The sequence below is a fragment of the Carcharhinus amblyrhynchos genome, chromosome 9 (genome assembly GCF_965287045.1).
Source record: "Carcharhinus amblyrhynchos chromosome 9, sCarAmb.v2.hapA, whole genome shotgun sequence".
NCBI lineage: Eukaryota > Metazoa > Chordata > Chondrichthyes > Carcharhiniformes > Carcharhinidae > Carcharhinus > Carcharhinus amblyrhynchos.
This window is the reverse complement of record NC_137332.1, coordinates 102,873,364-102,897,412: the sequence shown is the minus strand read 5'-3', so window position 1 is coordinate 102,897,412 and position 24,049 is coordinate 102,873,364. Positions and strand designations below refer to the sequence as shown.

At 47.7% G+C, this 24,049-nt stretch overlaps 1 protein-coding gene across 2 annotated transcripts in view; it reads right to left on the bottom strand.

The window, feature by feature from the left end:
- Positions 1–13,272, bottom strand: part of LOC145348154 (discoidin domain-containing receptor 2-like) — a 180,370-nt gene extending 167,098 nt beyond the window's left edge. The window contains exon 1 of one of the 2 annotated variants that reach the window (XM_080196332.1): positions 12,594–13,272. The gene's annotated coding sequence lies outside the window, so the exon portion shown is untranslated. Of the gene's footprint in view, positions 1–12,548; positions 12,571–12,593 lie in introns of those variants that run through there. The other variant, XM_080196335.1, reaches the window with a different exon arrangement.
- Positions 13,273–24,049: the final 10,777 nt, after the last annotated feature.

Sequence of the window (24,049 nt, the reverse complement as noted above, 5' to 3'; positions counted from 1 at the left end):
CACCATCTTCCCATTTCATTAAACTTTAATTGGCTGTCGGAGCCAGACTATTGATCAGGGCCACTGAGCATCATTGGGGTGGATAGCGAGGGGGTGGGTGGATGGGAGCAGGAGGAGGGAGGGAGGGGGTGGTGTGGTCCTGCTGTGGAGAGATTGCTGCTGCACTTTATTGCCAGTCTGTGGCTGCCTGGAGAGTGAAGGACTTGATCCATTTCACAGAATCCCTACAGTGCAGACAGAGGCCATTTGGCCCACCAAGACTGCACTGACCACAAACCCTCCCAGGCCCTATTCCTATAACCCCACATATTTACCCTGTTAATCCCCCTGATAGTAAGGGACAATTTAGCATACCCAATCCACCTAAACTGCACATTCTTAGACTGTAGGAGGAAACAGGAACACCTGAAGGAAACCCACTCAGACATGGGGAGAACCTGCAAACTCCATACATACAGTCACCCAAAGCTGGAATCGAACCCGGGCCCCTGGTGCTGTGAGACAGCCATGCTAACCACAGTGCTGCCCTGCATTTCAACACTGCGTTGGGTGCTCGCTGTCAATCCTGCAAAGAAGTGCAAAAAGGGTGGCACAGTGGCACTGTTGCATCACAGTGCCAGGGTCCCAGGTTCGATTCTGGCCTTGGGTGACTGTCTGTGCGGAGTTAACACTTTTTTCCTGTGACTGCGTGGGTTTCCTCTGGGTGCTCTGGTTTCCTCCTACAGCCCAAAGATGTGCAAGTTAGATGGGTTGGTCACACTAAATTCTCCCTAATTGCCCCAAGACTGAGGGAATTAGGGGAGGAGGTTTATGGGGTTACTGGGACAGGGCTCAGGTAAGATACTCTGTCAGAGAGTTGCGCAGACTCGATTGGCCAAATAACCTCCTTCTGTGCTATAGGGACTCTATAATTCTAGAAAGCCTCCAGAGATCAAAGAACTCATTGTCACGGCGATGTGTCCCAATTGTTCCGAAGCTTTGCATATGCTAAGTGACAAGGCCAGCCTAATGCTTGAATGATTTCTGAACTGAGAATCTGCTACAGCGCTGGAAATTCTGCCGGTCACATCAGCTTCAATTCCACCAGGCAGTTTGTTATTGCTGCAAACTGCTTCAATGCGCTCCTGCCCTGTTCACTTTCTCTCATGATATAGATGCTCAGACCACAGTGGGTGCTCCTACAAATGGGTTCCACCCTGCTGTTGTGACATCCTATTGGCAAGGTTTACCACAGGTATTCAAAAGCAGGCCCAGGAGTGGGTTCCCTGGCCCTCTCTCTCTCTCTCTCTCTTATTTTAAGGATGGCACATTTCCTTCTCTAAAGGGGCATCAGTGACCCAGATGGGTTTTCACTATCTGTTAGCGAGGAAGACTTTGCAGGGTTGACAGTGCTGTTTGTTTTGCTGTATCTTTTCCAGTGCCTAAGTTGATGCCAGGAGGTCCGTCTGGTTTTGTTTCTTTGTTTAGACTGCAATGATTGACACAATTGAGTGGCTTGCTAGGCCATTTCAGAGGCAGTTGAGAGTGAACCACATTTCAGTGGCTCTGGAGTCATAGTAAGGCAAGTCATGGGGGTTACAGATAGGGGGCCTTGGACATGCATCTCCATCAAGGACGGTCACCTCAGCACCTCACTGTACCGCAAGCCCACAGACAACGTCACAATGCTTCACTTCTCCAGCTTCCACCATAAACCCGTTAAAGAAGCTATCCCCTATGGACAATCCCTCCATATACACAGGATCTGTTCAGATGAGGAGGATCGTGACAGACACCTCCAGACGTTGAAAGATCCCCTCATAAGAACAGGATATGGCGCTCGACTCATCGATCGACACTTCTGATGCGCCACAGCGAAAAACCGCACTGACCTCCTCAGAAGACAAACACGGGACACGGTGGACAGAGTACCCTTTGTCATCCAGTACTTCCCCAGAGCGGAGAAGCTACAACAGCTTTTCCCCATTCTTCAACATATCATTGATGAAGGCGAACATCTCGCCAGGGCCATCCCCACACCCCCACTTCTTGACTTCAAACAACCACACAACCTCAAACAGACCATTGATTGCAGCAAACTACCCAGCCTTCAGGAGAACAGTGACCACAATACCACACAACCCTGCCACAGCAACCTCTGCAAGACATGCCGGATCATCGACATGGATGACATCATCACACGCGAGAACACCATCCACCAGGTACACGGCACATACTCTTGCAACTCGGCCAACGTTGTTTACCTGATACACCGCAGGAAAGGATGTCCCGAGGCATGGTACATTGGGGAGACCATGCAGACGCTACGACAACGGATGAATGAACATCGCTTGACAATCACCAGGCAAGACTGTTCCCTTCCTGTTGAGGAACACTTCAGTGGTCACGGGCATTCGGCCGCTAACCTTCGGGTAAGCATTCTCCAAGGTGGCCTTCACGACACACGACAGCGCAGAGTCGCTGAGCAGAGACTGATAGCCAAGTTCCGCACACATGAGGACGGTCTCAACAAGGATCTTGGATTCATGTCGCACTATCTATAACTCCCATGACTTGCCTGGGTTTGCAAAACCTCTCTTACTGTACTGTCTGGAGTCAATACACATCTCTTTAACCTGTGCTTAATGCTCTTTCCACTCACATTGTCGGCACCTTTAAGACTTGAATAGCAGGTTAGTTGTAAAGACTTGCATTCTAATCAGTAATCTGTAAACTGTTTGTGCTATTATATGCTCTGTCTGAGGCCAGAACTCTCCATTCACCTGACGAAGGGACAAAGCCCGAAAGCTTGTGAGTTTACTATCAAATAAATCGGTTGGACTTAAACCTGGTGTTGTCAGACTTCTTACTGTGTTTACCCCAGTCCAACGCCAGCATCTCCACTTCATGCTCTGGAGTCACACATAGGCCACAGCAGGTAAGGACGGCAGATTTCCTTCCCTAAAGGACATTAGTGAACCAGATGGGTTTTTCCGACAATCAACAATGCTTTCATGGCTATCAGTAGATTCTTAATTCCAGATTTTTTTTATTGAGTTCAAGTTCCACCATCTGCCATGACGGGATTTGAACCCAGGTCCTCAGAACATTATCTGGGTTTCTAGATTAATAGTCGAGTGATAATACCATTAGGTCATAGCCTCCCCCAGTTTATCTGCCCTTATTTGACTCCTGCTCAAGGATTTTGTAGGGTACATACGAATTTACAGCAGAAGTAGACCAAATGGCTGCTCGAGCCTGCTCCATTATTCTATTAGATTATGGTTGATCTGATTGTAACCTCAACCCCACATTCCTGCCGAGCCCCGATAACCTTTCACCCCCTTGTTCATCAAGAATCTATCCAGCTCTGCCTTAAAAATGCTCAAAAGCTTCCACTGCCTTCTGAGAAAGAGAGTCCCAGAGACTCAAGACCCTTGGAGAAAAAACATTTCTCCTCATCTCTGCCTTAAATGAGCGACCCCATATTTTTAATCAGTCACCCTTAGTCCTAGATTCTCCCAAAAGAGGAAACATCCTCTCCACATCCACCCTTTCAAGACCCCTCAGGATCTAAACGGTTTTGATCAAGTCGCCTTCTTACTTTTCTAAACTCTACTGTTTAGCAAAATAACCTCTCATAAGACAACATTCCATTCATGTTGGGTGCGGGAGGGTGGGGGAATGATAAGCATTTCTTCACATTAAGAGTAGTGGGCACGCTCTTCTCCCAGAAAACTACTGAGGCTGGAAGGTCAATTAAAGATGTTAATCCTGTGACTGTGATGTATTTTTGATGGACAAGACTATTGAATCAAGGCATGAGTGGATGGAGCTAAGATACTGATCAACCACCATAAAACTGAATGGTGGAACAGGCTCAAGGGATTGAATGACTTCCTCCCACCTCAACGTTCCTCATTCTAATACTGGCAAAAACAACAACATGCATTCATATATCACACCATTATCATATTAGACTGTCCCTCAGGCTATCTGCAGAAGAACAAGACTTGACACTGAGCTACAAGGTGAAGTTTTAATAAAGGATTTACAAAGGAGAGAGAGAGAGGCAGAGTAAAAGAGAGAGCGAGAGACAGAGTGAGAGAGACAGAGTGAGAAAGAGGAGAATGTGTGAGAAAGAGTCAGAGAGAGGGGGGAGAATTTCTGATTGCGCTCGTCCCAAAATTGGAAAATCCCACCCAAGATCAGTGGACTTTTGCATGGTCTGCCCACTGCCTGCTACGATTTCCATGGCAGGAGGCCAGGACAGGAAAATTCTGCCCTGTGTGTGTGTGAGAGAGAGAGAGAGAGAGAGAGAGTGAAAGAAAGTGTGAGTGAGTGAGTGAGAGTGAGTAAGAGAAAGTGAGAGAGAAAGTGAGAGTGAAAGAGAGTGAGAGTGAGAGAGAGTGAAAGAGAGAAAGAGAGTGAGAGAGAGATTGAGAGAGAGGGTGAGAAAGAGAGTGAGAAATAGTGAGTGAGAAAGAGAGGTAGGGTGAGGTAGAAAGGTTTAAGGAGGGACTTCCAGAGTTTGGGGCTTGGGTAGGTGAAAGCGGGGCTGCCAATGGTGGAGTGATGAAAATAAGGAGCTGCACAAGGATGGGATTAGAGGAAGGATGGGCCAGATTTAGCCTGGATTTTACTCCTGTCTGGCACGCCATGATTCCGGAACCAGACAAAGAAGGAAAAACAGAAAAAGGTGGTTGATTCTGATCAAAATGTACCTTACCGGTAATCATTGTTCTGCGACAATGCAAAGCCTGTGTGCGATGATTGGTTTGTATGGTCATGTTAATCACAACGGCCAATGGTTTAGTGCGGGAGTGGCGGGAAAATAAGTCACGTGCTGGTTTTCAGTTTTACTGGGATGCGCTGCACTTCAGCAAAGGGATTTGAGGAGGAGGGGGGGTGGGTGAGGGGCTGGGGCTGAGGCCTGTCAAAATGGCTCATGGATTGAGGGTAACTCACTGTTGGGATTCAGACAGAGCTGGGAACAATCAGGCAGTGTGTTGCTGTAAATCCTGGGAGAGATGAAGCCCAGATTTATGATCAAGCACAAGACTCAATCCAAACGATTCAATTCCAATCAGCTTCAGCTCGGCTGTGAATAGTGATGAATCAGCAGCCATTACCAGCACAATCCTGGCCTCACAGATAGGCTTCTTATTGATTTCCCCTCATTGCCCAGGGGAGGCCTTGTGATGCGGGAAAAGCCTGGTCAGGTTGAATCTGGGATTGATATACCCCCTTGGAATTAACCCGTTCACTGCCCAAGCATTATTCTGGCCCTGAAATGCACCCCCATTTTCCATTTGCCTCCTCAACTGCTTCCTGGGGGAAAAATAAAGCACAGCTTCTTCACAGAACTCAAAATCCTCCATCTGCTGAACTGTTCTTACAAATCAAGATCTCTAAGGTCCTGACGTCCTCCCTGAAAAGTGCTGCCCAAGAATTGGCCACGATACTCCACTTGGGACCTAACTGGTGAGGAGAAGGGTCGGCAACCCACCAATATTCATACAAGCCCATCAACTCCCACAGCTACCTCGGCCGCACTTCTTCAACCTCCTGCTTCTTATAAGGACTCCATTCCATTCTCCCAGCTTCTCCATCCCATCCTCTCTCATAGTGCAAACATCTACAACGGCATTTCTGATCCTTCTTTTTGCTCGACTGAGGATTTCTCCCTCAGCCTTCAACTGCGTCTGACCCATTTCCTGCAGGCCTTACTGAAATAACTCTGAAAGGCTGGTGGCCCTTCACCAGATTCTTTTATTTACGAACTCAATTCCATTCCTGAGAGTGTGTTAGATACAAAGTCAGAATCCAGAGAGTCAGTAGCCTTGACACTCCTCATTATTTATACAAGTGAGACTCCCTGATTGGGCAATCATTATCTCAGCCAGGGAGCTCATACACCAAGAATCTCACCTCATGGGCCTCATTGAGGTCAATACACTCACCCCTTCTCTTCCAGTCCCTCACAGACAGGCACTGCTAGGGTTCTCCATGTGCTCACTTTCCAACCTGCAGTATAAAGGATTATCCTCTGCCATTTCCATCATCTTCAATACATAACACCACACCTTCCCCCTCCTCCACCCTGCTCCTGTAAACATCTGCAAAGGGACTACTCCCTCCATGGAACCCTGCTCCAACCTGCAATACCTTCTCCCTTTTCCTGTGGCACCTTTCCAGGCAACTGCAATTTTTGGATCCTCTCTCCTCATCACCCAAGAACTCATTCACTCTCACTGGACAAAGCAGCAATTTACCTGTACTTATTGCCAATTTAGCCTACTCATTGGCCTGCATGGATCATGTTGGGCCCAGTAGCATGGGGTTTAACCTCCACAGCAGCTCGGGTGGACGTGCAGGCTTGCATCCATGATGGAGGATGTGTTGCTGTCCATTAGACTTGTCTTCTGGCAGCAAGTGGACCCTAGAATGATTCATCCACAAGTGATGTACTGGTTAGGTTGATTAGCCATGCTAAATTGCCCCTTGGTATCAGGGCGATTAGCAGGGTAAATACATGAGATTATAGGAATAGGGCCCGGGTGGGCTTGTTGTCAATACAGTTTCAGTGGGACAAAGGGCCTCGTTCTGCACTGTAGGCATTCTAGGATTCCATGAAAAATGCATTTACTTTATTAAAAACCCTCTATAAATTTCAAAAGAAAGAAAGACTTGAATTCAGACAAAGCTTTTTACAACTTCCAGGAGCCCCAAGTGCTTTCTTTCATCTAACTGAGTACATCGCAAAATTTGAGTGGAACACAGCAGCCATTTTTCACAGGACGCAGTAGTATTGTTGCTAGACTAGTAATCCAGAGAATCAGGGTAATACTTTGGACAATTAAGGATCACAGAGATAAGGCAGGAAAGTTGATTTAGTGAGTGTCAGATCAGCCACGATCTATTATAAGACGCAGCAAGTTCAAAGAGCTGAATGGCCTACTCTAGTTCCTATTTCTTGTGGTCTTAAGGGACCCGGGTTCAAATCCTACCTCAGCAAATGGTGAAATGCGAATTCATTGAAAATCTGGAATTAGAAGTCAAATGATGACGTGAAATCATTGTCAATTGCCGGAAAAACCCATCTGGCTCACTAATGTCTTTTAGGCAAGGAGATCTGCCATCTTTAGCCAATCTGGCCTACATTTGACTCCAGCTCCGATGGCAATAAATGCTGGCCCAGCTAGCAATGTCCAAATCCCATGAATGAATAAAACTAAAGGTCCCACAATGTGATAAACGGTCAGAGAATTTATTTTTGAGATTTGGTGGAGGGGGTAAATATTGACCAGAGCACTAGAGACTTGTGTGTTCAAGACTTGGGAGTGGGACTGGAACCTAGAACCTTGGGACTCAGAAGCTACTAATGGAGCCTCAGCTGATACTCAAACTGAGGGAGCTTCCCCCTTAGTTCCAGATGAAAGTGTCGCATCTTGTTTATTTTTTCCCTGATGCTTGGGACTTCTCAGTTCTGGTATCATCATAAAATTCCTACGGTGCAGGAGGCTATTTGGCCCATTGAGTCTGCACTGACTCTCTGACAGAGCATCCCACCCAGGCCCTGTCCTCATAATCCCACATATTTACTCCACTAATCTCCCTAACCCACACATCTTGGGACACTTAGGTTCAATTTAACATGGCCAATCCACCGAACCTGCACATCTTTGGACTCCGGGAGGAAACCAGAGCACGTGGAGGAAACCCATGTAGACACGGGGAGAATGTGCAGACTCCACACAGACAGTAACCCAAGGCTGGAATTGAGGCAGCCGTGCTAACTACTGGCGCTGTGACTGTGCTGCTATCGTGAATCTTTACTGCACCTTCCCTTTTCCTTACAACAGGGCCTCTATCTATATTGTTTTTGTAGCATGGAGTTCAGAAGTATCCATAATTCTGCAAGAGTGGCCTGACCAAAATCCTATGCAAGCTCAGCATACACCCTGCTACCTCAGACATGTGTTTCCGAGAGGCAGGAGAGACATTTTGCAGCTCCAGGAGAGTGTTCTGTTTCCCTTTGCACCAGTTGCTCTGGTTAGTCTTACTGGGGCAGGATCTGTCAGCCACACATTCCTCCTTGAACACGCTCTCCTTGACAGTAAATTAATCCGTCGGGTGTGTGACTGAGAGAGAGAGAGACTCCTTGTCGAAGCAGGCTGGATGATGGATTCAGTCTGTTGTGGCCCAGGGTTATTTTTAACCTTGCATTGTTTCACCTCTGCAGTAGACGAAGGGGAGTCTGAAGACTTGACAGGTCACGCGAGATGATAAATGGGTTAACGAAAGGCTTGGACAGGAGGCTAGGCTCATGTTGCGTTTCCTCGAGTATAGGGGTCGAACCAATGAGGTTCTTTTGGAGGCTTAAAGGATTTGATGGGGTGGATAGAGAAACTATTTCCTCTGTTGTGGGGAGTGAGGTCCAGAAGAAGTGGGTCATAACCTTAAAATTCAAGTTAGGCTGTTTAGGCCTGATGTCTTCCTCACACAAGAGGCAGTGGAAGCCTGGAACATTTTCCCTCAAATCAGGACGGGGAAGCACTCAAGTGAAAAAGTTCAAGGTTGAGATTGAAAGGTAGTGAGGATGGGGTAAGTGGGGGGTAGATGGAAATAAAATGCAGATTAGCCATGATTGAATCAAGCTGGCTGGGAAGAAGATGTCTTCTTCCACTTGTCCCTAGAAGCCAAGAATATATATCTGGACTTAGTGTGAAATTCCATTACTGCTGGTCAACACCAATGTGAGTATCATCTGATAGCAGGTCATGATGTCCTCCCCCTATAACTCCTATCCTCTCCCATCACAACCCCCTAAACACCACCTCCCCACCTCCAAATATGAATACACTGTTTTCTTCCTGTGCGTGGATCGATTGGAGGGTCTAGGTCACCTCATTACAGGAAGAACACAATTGCTCCAGATAGGCTCCAGAGAAGGAAATTTATAAGAGTGTTGCCAGAGCTTGAAGGTTGCAGCTATGAGGAGAGATTGGATTGGCTGGGCTTGTTTTCCTTCTGCTGCAGGGATCATCATGGGGCGGGACTGGAAAATTTGACTGTCTATGGCACATTGGCACAGTGGTTAGCATTGATGTCTCAGTGCCAGGGACCCTGGTTCAATTCCGGCCTCAGGTGACTGTGTGGAATCTGCATATTCTCCCCATGGCTGCAGGGGGTTTCTCCTGGTGCTCCAGTTTTCTTCCACACTCCAAAGATCTGCGGGTTAGGTGGATTGGCCATGCTAAATTGCACTTAGTGTCAGGGGGACCAGCTAGGGTAAATAGGTGGGGTTGTGGGGTTAGAGCCTGGGTGGGATTGTGGTGGTGCAGATGCGATGGGTTGAATGGCCTCTTTCTGCATTGTAGGGATTCCACGACCATTGAAAGGTCTGTTGTCCTCGGTGGATTGGGTGTGGGTGGGGGATGAGGGGTTGCTGGTAAACCCTGCCCTTCACATCAGAAAGAAAGCTATTTATTTCACGTGTGTTACATAGTACTGCATCCAATCAATAGTTCTGCACTGGCTGATCACTGGAATTCTGATCTTAGCTGTGATAGAAGTGTAACCGAATTGGGCATCTCTGTCATCAGGACCAAAAAAAACCCAGAATCATCCAAAATCAGGGGGACATAGGTTCATGAGAGACAAAGAATGCAAGAAGAACATTTTTTATTTTCATGACTATTATTATTAATATTTTACAGCTCTTTGTCCCTCTTCTTGGTGACAAGAATTTAGTAACCCAGTTAAAAATAGGAAGGATACTACCCAGTGACCCATGCCGAGGACACGACGACCACCTTTCTCTCTCATAAAACAAGTAGGTCTTCCTGTGGCTGGGAGTTCACCGATTCCTTCCACAAGCTCCATGGGATAGTGTGGATACAGTTCTGTTCTCTGGCTGCCTTAGCCTACTTGGCCACTGAAAGTGAGAAGTAATTAAGCCATGGATCTGGTCCAAAACCTCAAGGCCACTGAAGCTGCCTGTGCAAGAACCTGTAGTATGATACCGAGTGTATGTGGAACTATAGGTTCACCCTGGAATTATCTTCTCTGATTTTTAGGCCGGCCCCAAGGAATGATGCACCCCTCTGTGTACAGCTTACACATCCATCAACACTGTCGCAGCAGGGGGCGGGGGGTGGGGTGGGGAAAGGGCAGGGCATTCTACACTATAACACCTTTTTCTTCCCTGTGGTTGAATCGATCAGCTTTTTTCTGCTCCCCTTCCCAATTTCCCAGGAGGACGGGAAAAGGGTCAGGGAGAAGAAGGGAATTTTCCTTCCATTCCCCAAGGTTGGAGGAACCTTGCAGCATGATGGCGGAAAATTAGGAACACCTCGTGGCAAATTGCAGAATTAGCAAGTGTGAGCCGATCGAGTGGTCTGTTAGATGGGAGTGAGTTCTTCACTTCCGCAGGGAGAGAGAGGAATAAATGGTATGTTGCCTTTTGGGATTATAGTGATGGAAAATGAGAGACTTAATCCCCTTTCTATATTGCGCCAGTCCCTGAAATCTGAATCCCAGGTGGATCACCACTTCCCAGACGATATTCCCGATCAAAAACACTCCATTTGGAATTCTCTTTCCCTACTCTGGGACTCGATGCTGGTTGGCGATTTGCATAATCCAAGTTGATGGACATTGATGGTCAGGTGGATCCCGATAGTCTCACCAATCACCTGATGGCCCCCTCCCTATAGCTCCAACCCTGTCCACAGGGTATATGAACAAAGTGGACAAAAATGAGAATGGATTTTACCAGCTCTTGGGAGGAGGAGGCGGGAGGGGAAGGAGGAAAAGATCTGGGAGGCATAGGTTGGGGGATGGCGCATTAGATAGCACAGAGAGGCAGAGTGACATTCCCATTATCTTCCTGCCTCCATGCCATCTTACCACTGACTGGGAAGTTGACTGATGGCTGTCCCCCACCACCTCCTAACCCCCTGCTCCCTGTCACCCTTCCAGACCCGATTTCAATGTTCAAATAAAGGGTTTCATCACATATCTGCAGGCATTTCTGCGTGGGGGTAAAACGTACTGGCATGATCATCATTCATTGTTGTATAAAAACTCCATCTGGTTCACTAATGTCTCCACTAGGGAAGGAAATCTGTCGTCCTTAATTGATCTGGCCTACGTCTGACTCCAGACTCCCACAGCGATGCTGTTGACTCTTAACTGCCCGTGCCCCCACTACCTCTAGTACGTCACCCAGTTCAAGAGAAAACTAGGGATAGGCAACCAATGCAGGCCTTGCCAGTAACACCCACATCTCATAAAAAAATGAAAAAATAGGATCCAAGCAAGAAAGGGTCTTCCTATTCTGGGGGCAGTTCTTTGAGGCATGGTCGATCACCCTGATCGCAATGCTGTCTCTCACTCTCTCCCCTTACCGGGATAGGTCCAAAAGCAGAAAGGGCAAAGGAGAGAATTAGCGTGGGTTTGGAAAGAGTAAATAAGGCATAACTTTTCCTCCTGGCAGGAAGGTAGGTAAACAGAGGCCACAGACTGAAGATAATTAGAGATTTCCATCGTAACTATCAAAAGTGAATTAGACGGGAATGTTTTTTCCAGGGTTAAATGGCAGGGTTGTGGGCGGCATGGGGTGGGGGGGGAGGGGGGGGGGTGAGTAGGGGAAGTTTGGCTGGGGGATGGGGGGGGAGGGCAATCCACCTAATCTGCATACCTTTGGAATGTGAGAGGAATCAAGACCACTTGGAGGAAACCCACGCAGACATGGAGTGAACATACAAACTCCACACAGACAGTGACCCAAGGCCGGAACCTGGGTCCCTTGAGCTGTGAGGCAGCAGTGATTGAGGGAGTTCTCCTGGGTTGGGGGTGTGGGCGTGGGGATGGCGGTCATTGTCCATATTCATCTCTGCCAATCAACGCTGTGAAAGCACACCACGGTTTCATCATCATGGTGCCATTTGTGGGATCTTGCTACCACTCTCTCTTACATTGTGAAGGTGACTGCACCTCACAAAAAAACTGAGGAAGTTCGCTGGCTGTACAGTGCTTCCAGACATGGAGTTGGGGTACAGGTTGTGCAGTGGATGTTGTGGAATGTGCTATGCCGCTGCGAGTCTTTGAAATAGTTGGTGGTGGGTGGAATGGGTGGGGGGGGAGCGGGGGCAGGACAAGGGGTGGCACTAATTTGATCACTCTTCTTAAGGGTTACCTGAAGGCATGTTGGACTGAATGGCCTCCTGTTGTGGAAGTGAGGTTTATGAGGAAATAATCATGACGGCGACGCTAATCGCTGGATTGCAGAGATCCATGTCGGTGCTGCAGTCTTAACTATCCCTCTCACTCATCTAAAGCAGCTACATCGCCACTCCCCACGCCTCCATCCCAGACCCCAGCATGGCTTCCTAAACACTCCCCACCCACTTCTCACCCTCCCACAGGCGGGGGAGCAGATATGAGGCAAAAAAAACCCGACAGTCAGCCCTGCTGTGCCAAACATGATCGAGATGCAGAACTGGATCGTGGGGGAGAGTAGGTGCCCCGTGCCTCCTCGTGCCACCTCTATGACAGCTTACCCTCATTCATGGGAAGTTTACAATCAACTGTCCAGTCGGACTGACCTCTGAGTGGATTGGCTGAGACACCACCGACACCGTTTCCAGGCTCCCTTGAGCGTTCTCTCTCTTCTCTCTTCTCCGTTCCTTCTTCAGGAAGAGACAAATCCCACCAAAAATCACGATTATCCCAACTTAGCAACAGCGACCTTTGGTATGCTTTCCTGCCTCCATGGCGACCCTGTGGCAAAACCTCCGGAATAGAGGGGGCACAAAGTAAAACAAAAGAAACAATCGTTTACTCCTTCCCTCACACCAGTGAAATAAAATAAATGCTGTCCCCCACTTCCAGGGCTAATCAGTGTGGAGAGTGGGATTTTGGTTCTTATTGCAACAAGAGCCTTGAAGGAGGAGGAGGGGAACGCAAAGAATTGTAATAGTTACTCCAATCCCACGAGTCAGAGAATGCACAGCTGATCGTAAGAGTTTTCGTCTCTGTACTCCTGCCTCTGACCGACTGATCTCCTTTTCCTCTTTGTCTCGTTCCCTCTCTCGCCTCTCTCTCTTCTGGTTGATGTCGACTAACTGGCAGAATTTTATATTCAAGGTGGTTTTTATGCCAGAGTAACAGACTTTAACACTGCAGCATCTCCTTTGTATTTGTCCTTTGTCTGTGTGTGTGTGTCTGTGTGTCTCTCTCTCTCCCCCCCCTCTCGCAGTCTGAACAAACGTAACCCTTCAAACTGCAGTCTCACCAGCCGATTGCTCCCATGGGCATATGTTGGAATGGATTAATGTGCTATTTACTATACTCGCCCCCCACCCCCCCCCCTTCTCTCTCTCTCCCTCTCTCCTCCCACCCTCATTAAGATGCCTCTTGGCTCCATCAATCAGTGACATCAGCAGAGAGCAGGCAGGATGAGTTAAAAGCACTGATCTCACCATCCCTGAGAAAGGCAGACATTGAAGATTCTTTAAACCAGGTGACAGTTGTCCCCTTGAGGGACAAGAGCTGACACCGCCACGCAGCACCTCCCACCACCACCACCTGCCAACCTTTTACCCACTCATCCCTTGGTTTCTTCTTGGTGGGGGGGCACGGTTTGGGAGTAGGTGTGTGGTTTGCTCGGACATCTCACGAAGCACCTTACAGCCGATGTACGAAATGCTACCCTCGAAGTGCAGCTGGTTTTGTGAACACGGGAAAGGTGGCAGCCGAGTCATGCACAGCAAGACTTCACAAGCAGAGTGATGCTGAGGATATAATGTGTTTTTAGAATGTCAGTGGATGGATCAGTATTGGCCAGGTTGGGGTGGGGGAGCAGGAGTTGGGGTGGTGATGGGATGGGGAGTCATACAATGGTTTGCAGAAAAGAGGAGGCTATTCAGCCCATTGTCTCCCACCTGCTGCCTATGCAACAGCAACTCAGCTATTCCTACATCCTATGGTCTTGTCTACTCCTCAGATTCTTCTCCATTTCCCTTTTGAAGGCCCCTCCAACATCTTCCTCCCCCATTAACTGAATCTGCCATCACTCCACTCTCATGCAGTGTATCCCAGAATCTAAACACCCACAGCACCAAGATGAAAAGTTTTTCCTTGCATCACCTTTTTCGGTTCTGTTCCTGATCACCTTAGATTGGTTGGTCTGGTTTTTAACCCTCCTCTGCCAGTGGGAAACAATTCCACCCCGTTCACTTTGTCCAGACCCCTTGTGATTTTGAACAGCTCTGTTGGATCTCCTTGCAACCTTCTCCCCTCTCAGCAGAGCAGTTCCAGTTTCTGCACTCTTTCTGTGTAACTGAAGTCTCTCATCTCCGAAATCCAATCTGTGCTGCACCTTTGCCTCCGAAAGAACGACCATTTTGTTTCTCTCTGTCTCCCTGTTGACTTCTGTTACCCTGCTGAAGGTTAAATGTCAGGCACAATTCCCCCTGGCTGTATAGGTGCCAAGCTTCTCTCCAGGCAACTAGGAGGCTGGATTCTCCTTCTGCAACACCAACAGCAGGAAGATCAGTAACCAGAGGGGACACAGGGTTAAGGTAACCAGGTTAAGGTGACCAACAAAAGCGTTTGAGGCAAAACAAAGGAAATCATACCCTTTCTGTAGCCAGATGTGGTCAGGAATGCACTGCCCGGAAGAGAATTGTAGCACTGCAAGGAAAGAACAAGAGCGTTGGATTATTTGGACGATTCCAGTTCTGTGTTCCATCCCTCAGGATATATTGGCCTTGCTCGGGACTGATCATGACCACCTTCAATCAGTGTCACCTGGTTCTTGACCCTCTGCCAGTGGGAAACAATTCTGCCTTGTCCAATTTGTCCAGACCCCTCATGACTTTGAACAGGTCTGTAGGATCTCCTTGTAACCTGTTCCCCTCTTGGCAGCAATGATGCCAGGGATTAATGGTTAGATTGGGAGGCCTGTGCCTCTGATAAAAGAGCCGAAGCAAGAGGATTGATTTAGGGTAGCTTTTCCAGTATAGATGTGATGGGCTGAATGGCTTTCAATGCTGTATGATTGATTTATGATTGAGAAAAATCCCCCACCCCCCCATTCTATCCAACAAAGCAAGCTGGCCAAAGGGCAAAGTGGCTGCTGGGTGAGGGAGGATGTGGGGGGGTGGGGGGAGGAGGGTGGGGGGTGGGGTAGGACTATGCGGATATTTCAGTGTTTGGTGCACTAATGACTCCATGTTTTCCTCTCACTGCTGGAGGATGGAATATGGTCTATGAGCACTCCACTTCTGGGTTTGAAATGGACTCCTGTGCAGGGTTTTCTAATCCTGGCTGGGGATCGAGTCAGTAAAGGGGGTGGCTGACTGGATACACCTTCCTCCCAGATTAAAATCACGTGCAGTTAGCGACTGAGCATGCAAAAAGCTCCAGTGCCCAAAAGCTGAACAGGGAGGCCTGTACTACATGGACTACAGTGATTCAAGATGGCAGCTCACCACCATAACCACTTTCTCAGGGGCGATTAGGGCAATAAAAGTATTGGCCGAGCCAGCCAGGCCCACATCCCATGGAAGAATTCCCAGATGTTCCTCTCTAGATAATTGCATTTTGGGAGGGTGTGAAGGTGGAGCTGAATTCTGTTCTCCCTGACGTGTTCTCATTCTCAACTTGAAGCAAATGTCATCGTGCAGCGAGAACTCTGGAGCGACATTTCCCCTCTAAGTCTTGCTGAGCCGGAAAGTAATTTTAGTTTGCCTAACAATATTACACCCCCCCTACCTCCCTGCTGTACCACCCCCCAACACTGCAATCCTTCCAAACCAATATTGCCCCATTCTGATCGTGCTTAAGGGGATAAAAGACTTGCGTTTACACTGCACCTTTCGCTGCCTCAGTGGTCCCAAAGCACCTTCCACCCAATTACTTTCAATATGTAATTGTGAGATGGGAATTGCAGCAGTCAATTTGTGCATAGCAAGATCCCACACACAATGATCAGACTTTTTTTTAACGTGATGTTGAGTGACAGATAAATATCGCCTATCATTAAATATTTAACGTGATGTCGAGTGACATAAATATCGCCTCAGGACACCAGGGGGAAGTCGGCTGTTCTGCTTGGAAACAATCCCATGAAATTGTTCACATGAGATCTGTTGGGGTCTCTGTTTAACCCAAACCCTGCTGCTGAAGAGAATGAAGAATTTGCCACTCAGCCAAACTTCATTCACCGCAGCAGCACTGGAGAATCCTAGCCAGGGGCGAGACCAGAGAATTCCAGCCATGTTTTGGATGATGTCAGTGTTAGTGGGTGTGGGGGAGAAGCTATCATTGAATGGTTACAAGTGGCAAGCGTATAGGTGGCCATTCAGCCCATTGTCTCCCCGTACACCACCCTTGCCTTCTCCCTGGCTGGCTCTAAAATAGAACAACACAGCTATTCCCATCTTCTCCAAGCCCAGCAGAGATCAGCTGGGGCCTTGGTTTAACATCTCAGCTGGAAGGCGACAATCCCAACTTTGCAGCACTCTCTGGATTTCATCTTGAAATCTCTGGAGTGGGATTTGAACCACTCCTCACCATTGGACATAAGAGCAAGCAAGCCATATCCACAGCTGGCATTGTGACAGCAGATACCCATTTGCCATTCCAGGTGGGAAAATGTGCCCACTGGCAACTCCTTTTGGGAAAATACAGACATATCATCCCAATGTGCTCCTAACCGATGTGATTCCATGGAAATATTATACAATGATCCTCATCATGGGTTGGAGGGGTGTGGTTACTGGTAACAGCAAATGGTTGATGGCAAAATCCCAACTACTGATGCCTCTGAACTGAGAGAAAAATGTTGCAATGATGTTACATCCAGGGGTTGAACATAGCGACAGTGAAGGAGTGTGCCCAAGTGTAATGGTGTGTAACTTCAGAGGAACCCTGAAGATAATGGTCTTCCCCTGCTATTGCTGCTTTTGCCTTATCCTTGTTCTTTCTGGCAGATCACTAACATTCTTCCTTGTTTTCACTCCCTCCATTGGCCCCTCCTCCCTTCCTGTCTCTGTAATCCCCTCCAGCTTTGCAATGTTCTGAGATCTTTGCACCCCATGAATCCTGTGCTGCAGTTTTCAAGACAATAAGGATTCCTTGCAATAAGACAGTAAGGATTCCTTATTCAAGACAATAAGGACTCTGGGGAGTCGGTGGGGAACATATCCCTGCTGACTCTGATCGACGCCACTTCCATTTTGCACCTAATTGAATGTTCTTAGAATCACAGAATCATAGATTTGGATGGCACGGTGGCACAGTGGTTATCAGTGCTGCCTCATAGCTTCAGGGACCCGGGTTCAATTCCCAGCTTGGGTCACTGCCTGTGTGGAGTCTGCATGTTATCCCCATAACTGCATGGATTTCTCCAGGTGCTCTGGTTTCCTCCCACAATCCGAAAGATGTGCTGGTTAGGTCATTAGCCATGCTAAATTCTCCTTCAGTGTACCCAAACAGGTGCCAGAATGTGGCAACTAGGAGATATTCACAGTAACTTTATTGCAGTGTTAATGTAAGCTTATTTGTGACACTAATAAATAAACTTTAAACTTTAAAGAATCATAAAAGCCCTGCAGTGCAGAAAGACGCCATTTGGCACATCAAGCACATACTGACGATATCCCACCCAGGCCCCATCCCTGTAACCTTACATATTTACCCTGCTAATCCCTCTAAAGGTCAATTTAGCATGGCCAATGCACCTAACCAGCACATCTTTCAGGTTGGACTCATAATACAGAGACTCGGGGGTGCTATGGTGTCACAGGGTTAGCACTCTGCTTCACAGCGCCAGGGGCTTAGGTTAAATTCCAGCCTTGTATGATTATCTGTGTGGAGTTTACACTTTCTCCCCGTGTCTGCGTGGGTTTCCTCCAGGTGTCCGGTTTCCTCCCACATGCCAAAGATGTGCAAGCTAGGTGGATTGGCCATGCTAAATTGACTCTTAGGTTAGGAAGATTAGCAGTGTAAATATGTGGGGATACAGGGTTAGGCCTGTGTATGGTACTCTGTCAGACAGTCGATGCAGACTCGATGGGCCGAATGGCCTCCTTCTGTAATATAGGGATTCTACAAACACTCTGGGAACCCAGGTTCAAATCCCACCATGGCAGAATATAACATCTGAATTCAATAAGGACCCTTCACTAAAGACCTTTAGGGAAGGAAATCTGCCATCCATACATGGTTTGGCCCACATTTGATTCCAGACCCACAGCGCAGAGTTGCCCTCTGAAATGGCTGAACAAGTCACTCAGCTGAAAGGTAATTAGGGATGGGCAATAAATGCTCCAGCCAGCAATGCTCATATCCCCTGAACAGATGGAAAAAAGTGAACCCCCCACCTCCCTGGAGTCTTGAGCTGTTTCCAGTTCCAAATGGAGCTGTACTTGTACAGTTCCATTTGCGAAGTGACTCTTTAATCTGTTTCCACCGCTCTTTCAGGCAGCGCATTCCAGAAAAGCCAGAAACACTCTGGAAGTGACTGACACTTGTTCGAATTGGTCTTGTATACATTAAAATGAGAACTCCCATTCTGACCAGTGCTGGTCATTTTCCAAGTGTTTTTCATTGGTTTTTGCCTTCTGGGGAGATCGTGACAACTTGCTGCATCCACAAAACAGTTCTCCTCATCTTTCCCTGGGCTCTTTTGCCAGTTAGATCTATGTTCTCTGATGAACAAGCCTCCTGCCGCTGGAAGCTGTTATCTCCTTCCCTATTATTTCATAGCCTGTCATGAGCTTGAACACAGCAAATGAACCTCCCCTTAACCTTCCCTGCTATACGGGGAGCATATGTTGATAGTAGTCATGATGTGGAGATGCCAGCATTGGACTGGGGTAAACACAGTAAGAAATCTGACAACTCCAGGTTAAGTCCAACTGATTTATTTGATAGTAAACTCACAAGCTTTTGGGGTTTCTCCCTTCATCAGGCAAATGGAGAAACCCCGAAAGCTTGTGAGTTTACTATCAAATAAATTGGTTGGACTTAACCTGGTGTTGTCAGATTTCATACTGTAAGGGGAGCAGCCAGAGACTGTGGACTGCGGCTGCACAAATGGAATTCCTTATCTTCCTTCCAAATACGGCCAAAGATTGGGCTCTCCTTCCCCTCTCTGGTGTGTCAGGGATCATGCCTGCAGCTGCAAGGCCAGAGGTCAGAGATCAGTGACCATTTTGTGTGCAACCAGAGCTCTGAAATTCCTAAGGGCTGGAAGTAACAGAGTATGGAGGGGAAGGGGAGGGGGAGGGGAAGGGGAGGGGGAGGGGGAGGGGAGGGGAAAGGGGAGGGGAGGGGGAGGGGAGGAGGAGGGGAACGTGACAAAGGGCTTGATTTTTCAGGTAGTGATGGATGGGTGGGTGCGTAGTTGGGCCCAGATGATGGATGGAAAGAGCCCAAACAGAAGCAAGAAAGAATTTTCCACAGGTAAGGAATCACCGGAAATCATTTGTTTCACTGCGGGACCTTTTCTCAGTATGCAGGACAGTCTTTTGCTTAGCAAGGAAAGCAAGTCTAGAATGGGAGTAAGGCCTACCTGGGGCAGTCGGGAGTTGTTGAAGGCGAGGGAGTGAAGCTATTCTAGGAATCAGGAATCCAAGATGAACAGAATTTTCCAGAATTCCCATGACACATGCTGGCCTAACAACTCATCCAGGCTCCTCACCTTCCAGACCCGTAATTTCCACTGCTTGGAAGAGCGTGGGACAACTGAGTCCATGACAACACCACCATCTGTCTGTTCTTCTCCCAGTTACTCACCATCCTGACTCGGAAATATATTGGCTGTTCACTTGTCACCACTCTGGCTGTTCCTTCACTGTCACTGGGTCAAAATTCTGAAATCCTTTCCCTAACAATACACTGAGTTTACCCACAGTGGTTCAAGAAGGGGGTTCACTACTGCCACTCTCTCAAGGGCATTTAGGGATGGGCATCGGCGAGTTTTGCCAGCGACGCCTAAAATCCATGAACAAAAATATAAAAGCCTGCTCCCCCCTCCCCATATCCCATCTTTGGTGTCAACGGACAACTGGAAAAGTTCCGGATCTACTGTCCCATAGCCATTGGCTGACAGAAGAATACTTTGAGGGACTAATGGAACTCTGCGTTATCTGAGAGAATGGGTGGTGGTGAGGGATGCAAAACAAAAGGATGGAAGTTATGTAGCTGTATGGACATGGGCCAGCTCCCTCCCACCCCACCCCAATACCCCATCCTACTTCAGCAGTGACTGTTTCAGGAACGACAGCTCAGAAAAACCCTATTGGCCTTAACTGGCAGAGTGTGGCATGGGATCACAAGAACAAGCTGCATCATGAAATTATAAGGACAGGCCACACAGACTATTGAAGATTAATGGGTTGTCTAATTGAGGGACTTAAGGTAAATGAAGGAGATGAGAGAGTCAACGGAGAGAAAATGGGTTAGATTCTCTGGCACCACCCCTGGCAGTGTATTTCTCAGGTGGGAGATGGCCCATTTTGGCTCGCGTTGGGATCTTCTGGGATCTTCACATTGAATCCACCCCATCCCACTTAGAAGCTTGTGGTTGGGGTGCGTCATTGGCGGGACCCCAATGGGAAGGTTAGGAATATTCCATCCACTGTTTGCTCTGTTGGGAGAAATCCAGAACCTAGGGTGGGTATAATTTTTCCATTGGAGGTGAGCCGTTTTGGGAGGGATAGGGACATAGGACTGAGGCCGAGAAACACCTAGCACTACTTAATTCCCAACCTCATCCAGAACTATGTGACTTCCAACAAGATCTTCTGGCGATGATCTTTGCATTGTCAATGGAGATGGGAGAGGTTCTGGAGGATTGGAGGATTGCGGATATGGTTCCTATTTTCAAGAAAGGGAACAGGGATAGCCCGGGAAATTACCGATCATTGAGTCTGACCTCAGTGGTTGGTAAATTGATGGAGAGGATTCTGAGGGACAAAATTTATGAGCATTTAGAGAAGTTTAGCATGATCAGAAATAGTCAGCAAGGCTTTGTCAAGGGCAGGTCGTGCCTTACAAGCCTAGTTGAGTTCTTTGAAAATGTGACTGAACACATTGACGAAGGAAGAGCAGTGGACGTGGTTTACATGGACTTCAGCAAGGTGTTTGATAAAGTCCCCCATGCAAGACTTCTTGAGAAGGTGAGAGGGCATGGGATCCAAGGGGCTTTGGCCTTGTGGATCCAGAACTGGCTTGCCTGCAGAAGGCAGAGAGTAGTTGTGGATGGGTCTTTCTCTGCATGGAGGTCGGTCACCAGTGGAGTGCACCAGGGATCTGTTCTAAGATCCTTGCTGTTTGTCATTTTCACAAATGACCTGGATGAGGAAGTGGAGGGATGGGTTAGTAAGCTCACTGATGATACGAAGGTTGGTGGTGTTGTGGGTAGTCTGGAGGGATGTCAGAAGTTGCAGCGTGACATGTAACAGATGCAAGACTAGGCGGAGAAGTGGCAGATGGACTTCAACGCGGATAAATGTGTAGTGGTCCATTTTGGCAGGACCAATGGGATGCAGGAGTACAATATCAAGGATAGGAGTCTTAGCTGTGTTGAAGAGCAGAAGGATCTTGGGGTCTGGGTCTATAGGACTCTTAAATCGGCCTCGCAGGTGGAAGATGTGGTCAAGAAGGCGTATGGTGTACTGGCCTTCATTAATTGAGGGATTGAGTTTAGGAGTCGGGAGGTAATGCTGCAACTTTATAGGACCCTTGTCAGACCCCACTTGGAGTACTGTGCGCAGTTCTGGTCTCCTCACTACAGGAAGGATATGGAAGCTATTGAGAGGGTGCAGAGGAGATTTACAAGGATGTTGCCTGGATTGAGAGGCATGCCTTATGAAGATAGGTTGAGGGAGCTAAAAACAAAAACAAAGAAGAACAAAGAACAATCCAGCTCGGGAAACAGGCCATTCGGCCCAACGAGCCTGCGCTGCCATCTTAACAAAGCATTTTCCTACACCTACCTTGCCCTGTGTGTAAGCTAATGGTACCCCTATTGTAACCAGATTCAGGGGAGAATAGTGTAGGGTCAATTTGGTACACCAATCAGCCTAAAAGCACATCTTTGGGGTGTGGGAGAAACCGGAGCACCCGGAGGAAACCTACGCAACCACAGGGAGAATGCGCAAACTCCCACAGACACTGGCCCAAATCCATGTATCTGCACAGCTAGCAGTGATAATCACTGAGCTGTTGTGGTGCCCATCTGCTGGTCCAGGTTTAAGCACACACCACAACGCGAAGTACTAGGCCACTCTTGAAACATCCAAGAGCAGCCCATGCACGACCCACCGTGTGCATGCCCCTCATTTGACAACAAGGTGGTCTCTTCTCCCTGGAGAGACGAAGGTTGAGAGGCGACCTGATAGAGGTTTATAAAATGTTGAGAGGAATAGATAGGGTGGATTCTCGGAGGCTACTTCCCAGGGCTGAAATGGACGCTACGAGAGGACACAGGTTTAAGGTGCTGGGAAGCAAGTACGGAGGAGATGTTAGGGGTAAGTTTTTCACTCAGAGGGTGGTGAGTGAGTGGAATCGGTTGCTGTCGGTGGTGGTAGAGGCGAACTCACTGGGGTCTTTTAAAAGACTTCTGGATGAGTATATGGGATCTAATGGGATTGGGAGTTACAGATAGTTCTATGGCTTGGTAGGTATAGATGTGATCGGTGCAACTTGTGGGCCGAAGGGCCTGTTTGTGCTGTAGTGTTCTATGTTCTATTTTCTATGTTTAAGAGGGAAAAGAATTTAATTAAAATCCTCAGGCTAATTCAGTGAAAATAAACTGGGAAAAACCCCTTGCAAATCTCTTTTTATAATAGAACTGAGTCCAGGCGATCACACTGGGCCTGGTTAATCTTCCAATAGATCACAATGGGTCTAATTGACATGCCCACTAAATCGCACTGGGTCTGATTAATCAGACCACTGGATCACACTGGGTTTGATTAATCTTTCTAATGGATCACATAGGGTCTGATTAACCAATCCAACAGATCACAGTGGGTCTCATTAATTGATTCAATAGATCACACTGGGTCTGTGTAATCAGTCAAATGGATTTCACATGGCCTAATTAATCCAGCAGCTCACACTATTTCTGATTACCTGATTGAATAGATCACACCTGGTCTGATCAATGCATCCAATTAATCACACTGGTTCTGAATGACCAATTGATTAGATTACACAGGGTCTGAACTATCTGTCAAAGAGATCACATTGGATCTGATAGATAACTTCTGATTAATCCACGGGGAAAGGCCTTGGGTTGGTGCAGACTCGATGGGTCGAACGACCTGCTTCTGTACTGTAGGGATTCTTTGATTCTATGATCCATCCAATAGATCACATTAGTTCTAATGAATCAGTTCAATAGATCATACTGGGTCTGAGCTCCAACAGACCATACTAGCTTTGTAATGAGAATTGCAATCCCCCTATTTCTAACAATTGTTGTCTCTGCTCCGGATAGAAACAAATCCCTGTCTCCTTCAAAGGAATGATGTGAGATGCCAGCGTTGGACTGGGGTAAACACAGTAAAAAGTCTGACAACACCAGGTTTAAGTCCAACCAGTTTATTTGATAGTAAACTCACAAGCTTTCAGGGTTTGCCCTTCATTGGGTGAAACACAGTAAGAAGTCTCACAACACCAGGTTACAGTCCAACAGGTTTACTTGTAGCAAATACCACTGGCTTTAGCTCACGTGAGAACAGCATCCACCAGGTACGTACATACTCTTGCAACTCGGCCAACGTTGTTTACCTGATACACTGCAGGAAAGGATGTCCCGAGGCATGGTACATCGAGGAGACCATGCAGATGCTACGACAACGGATGAATGAACACCGCTCAACAATCACCAGGCAAGACTGTTCTCTTCCTGTTGGGGAATACTTCAGTGGTCACAGGCATTCAGCCTCTGATCTTTGGGTAAATGTTCTCCAAGGTGACCTTCACGACACACGACAGCGCAGAGTCGCTGAGCAGAGACTGATAGCCAAGTTCCGCACAC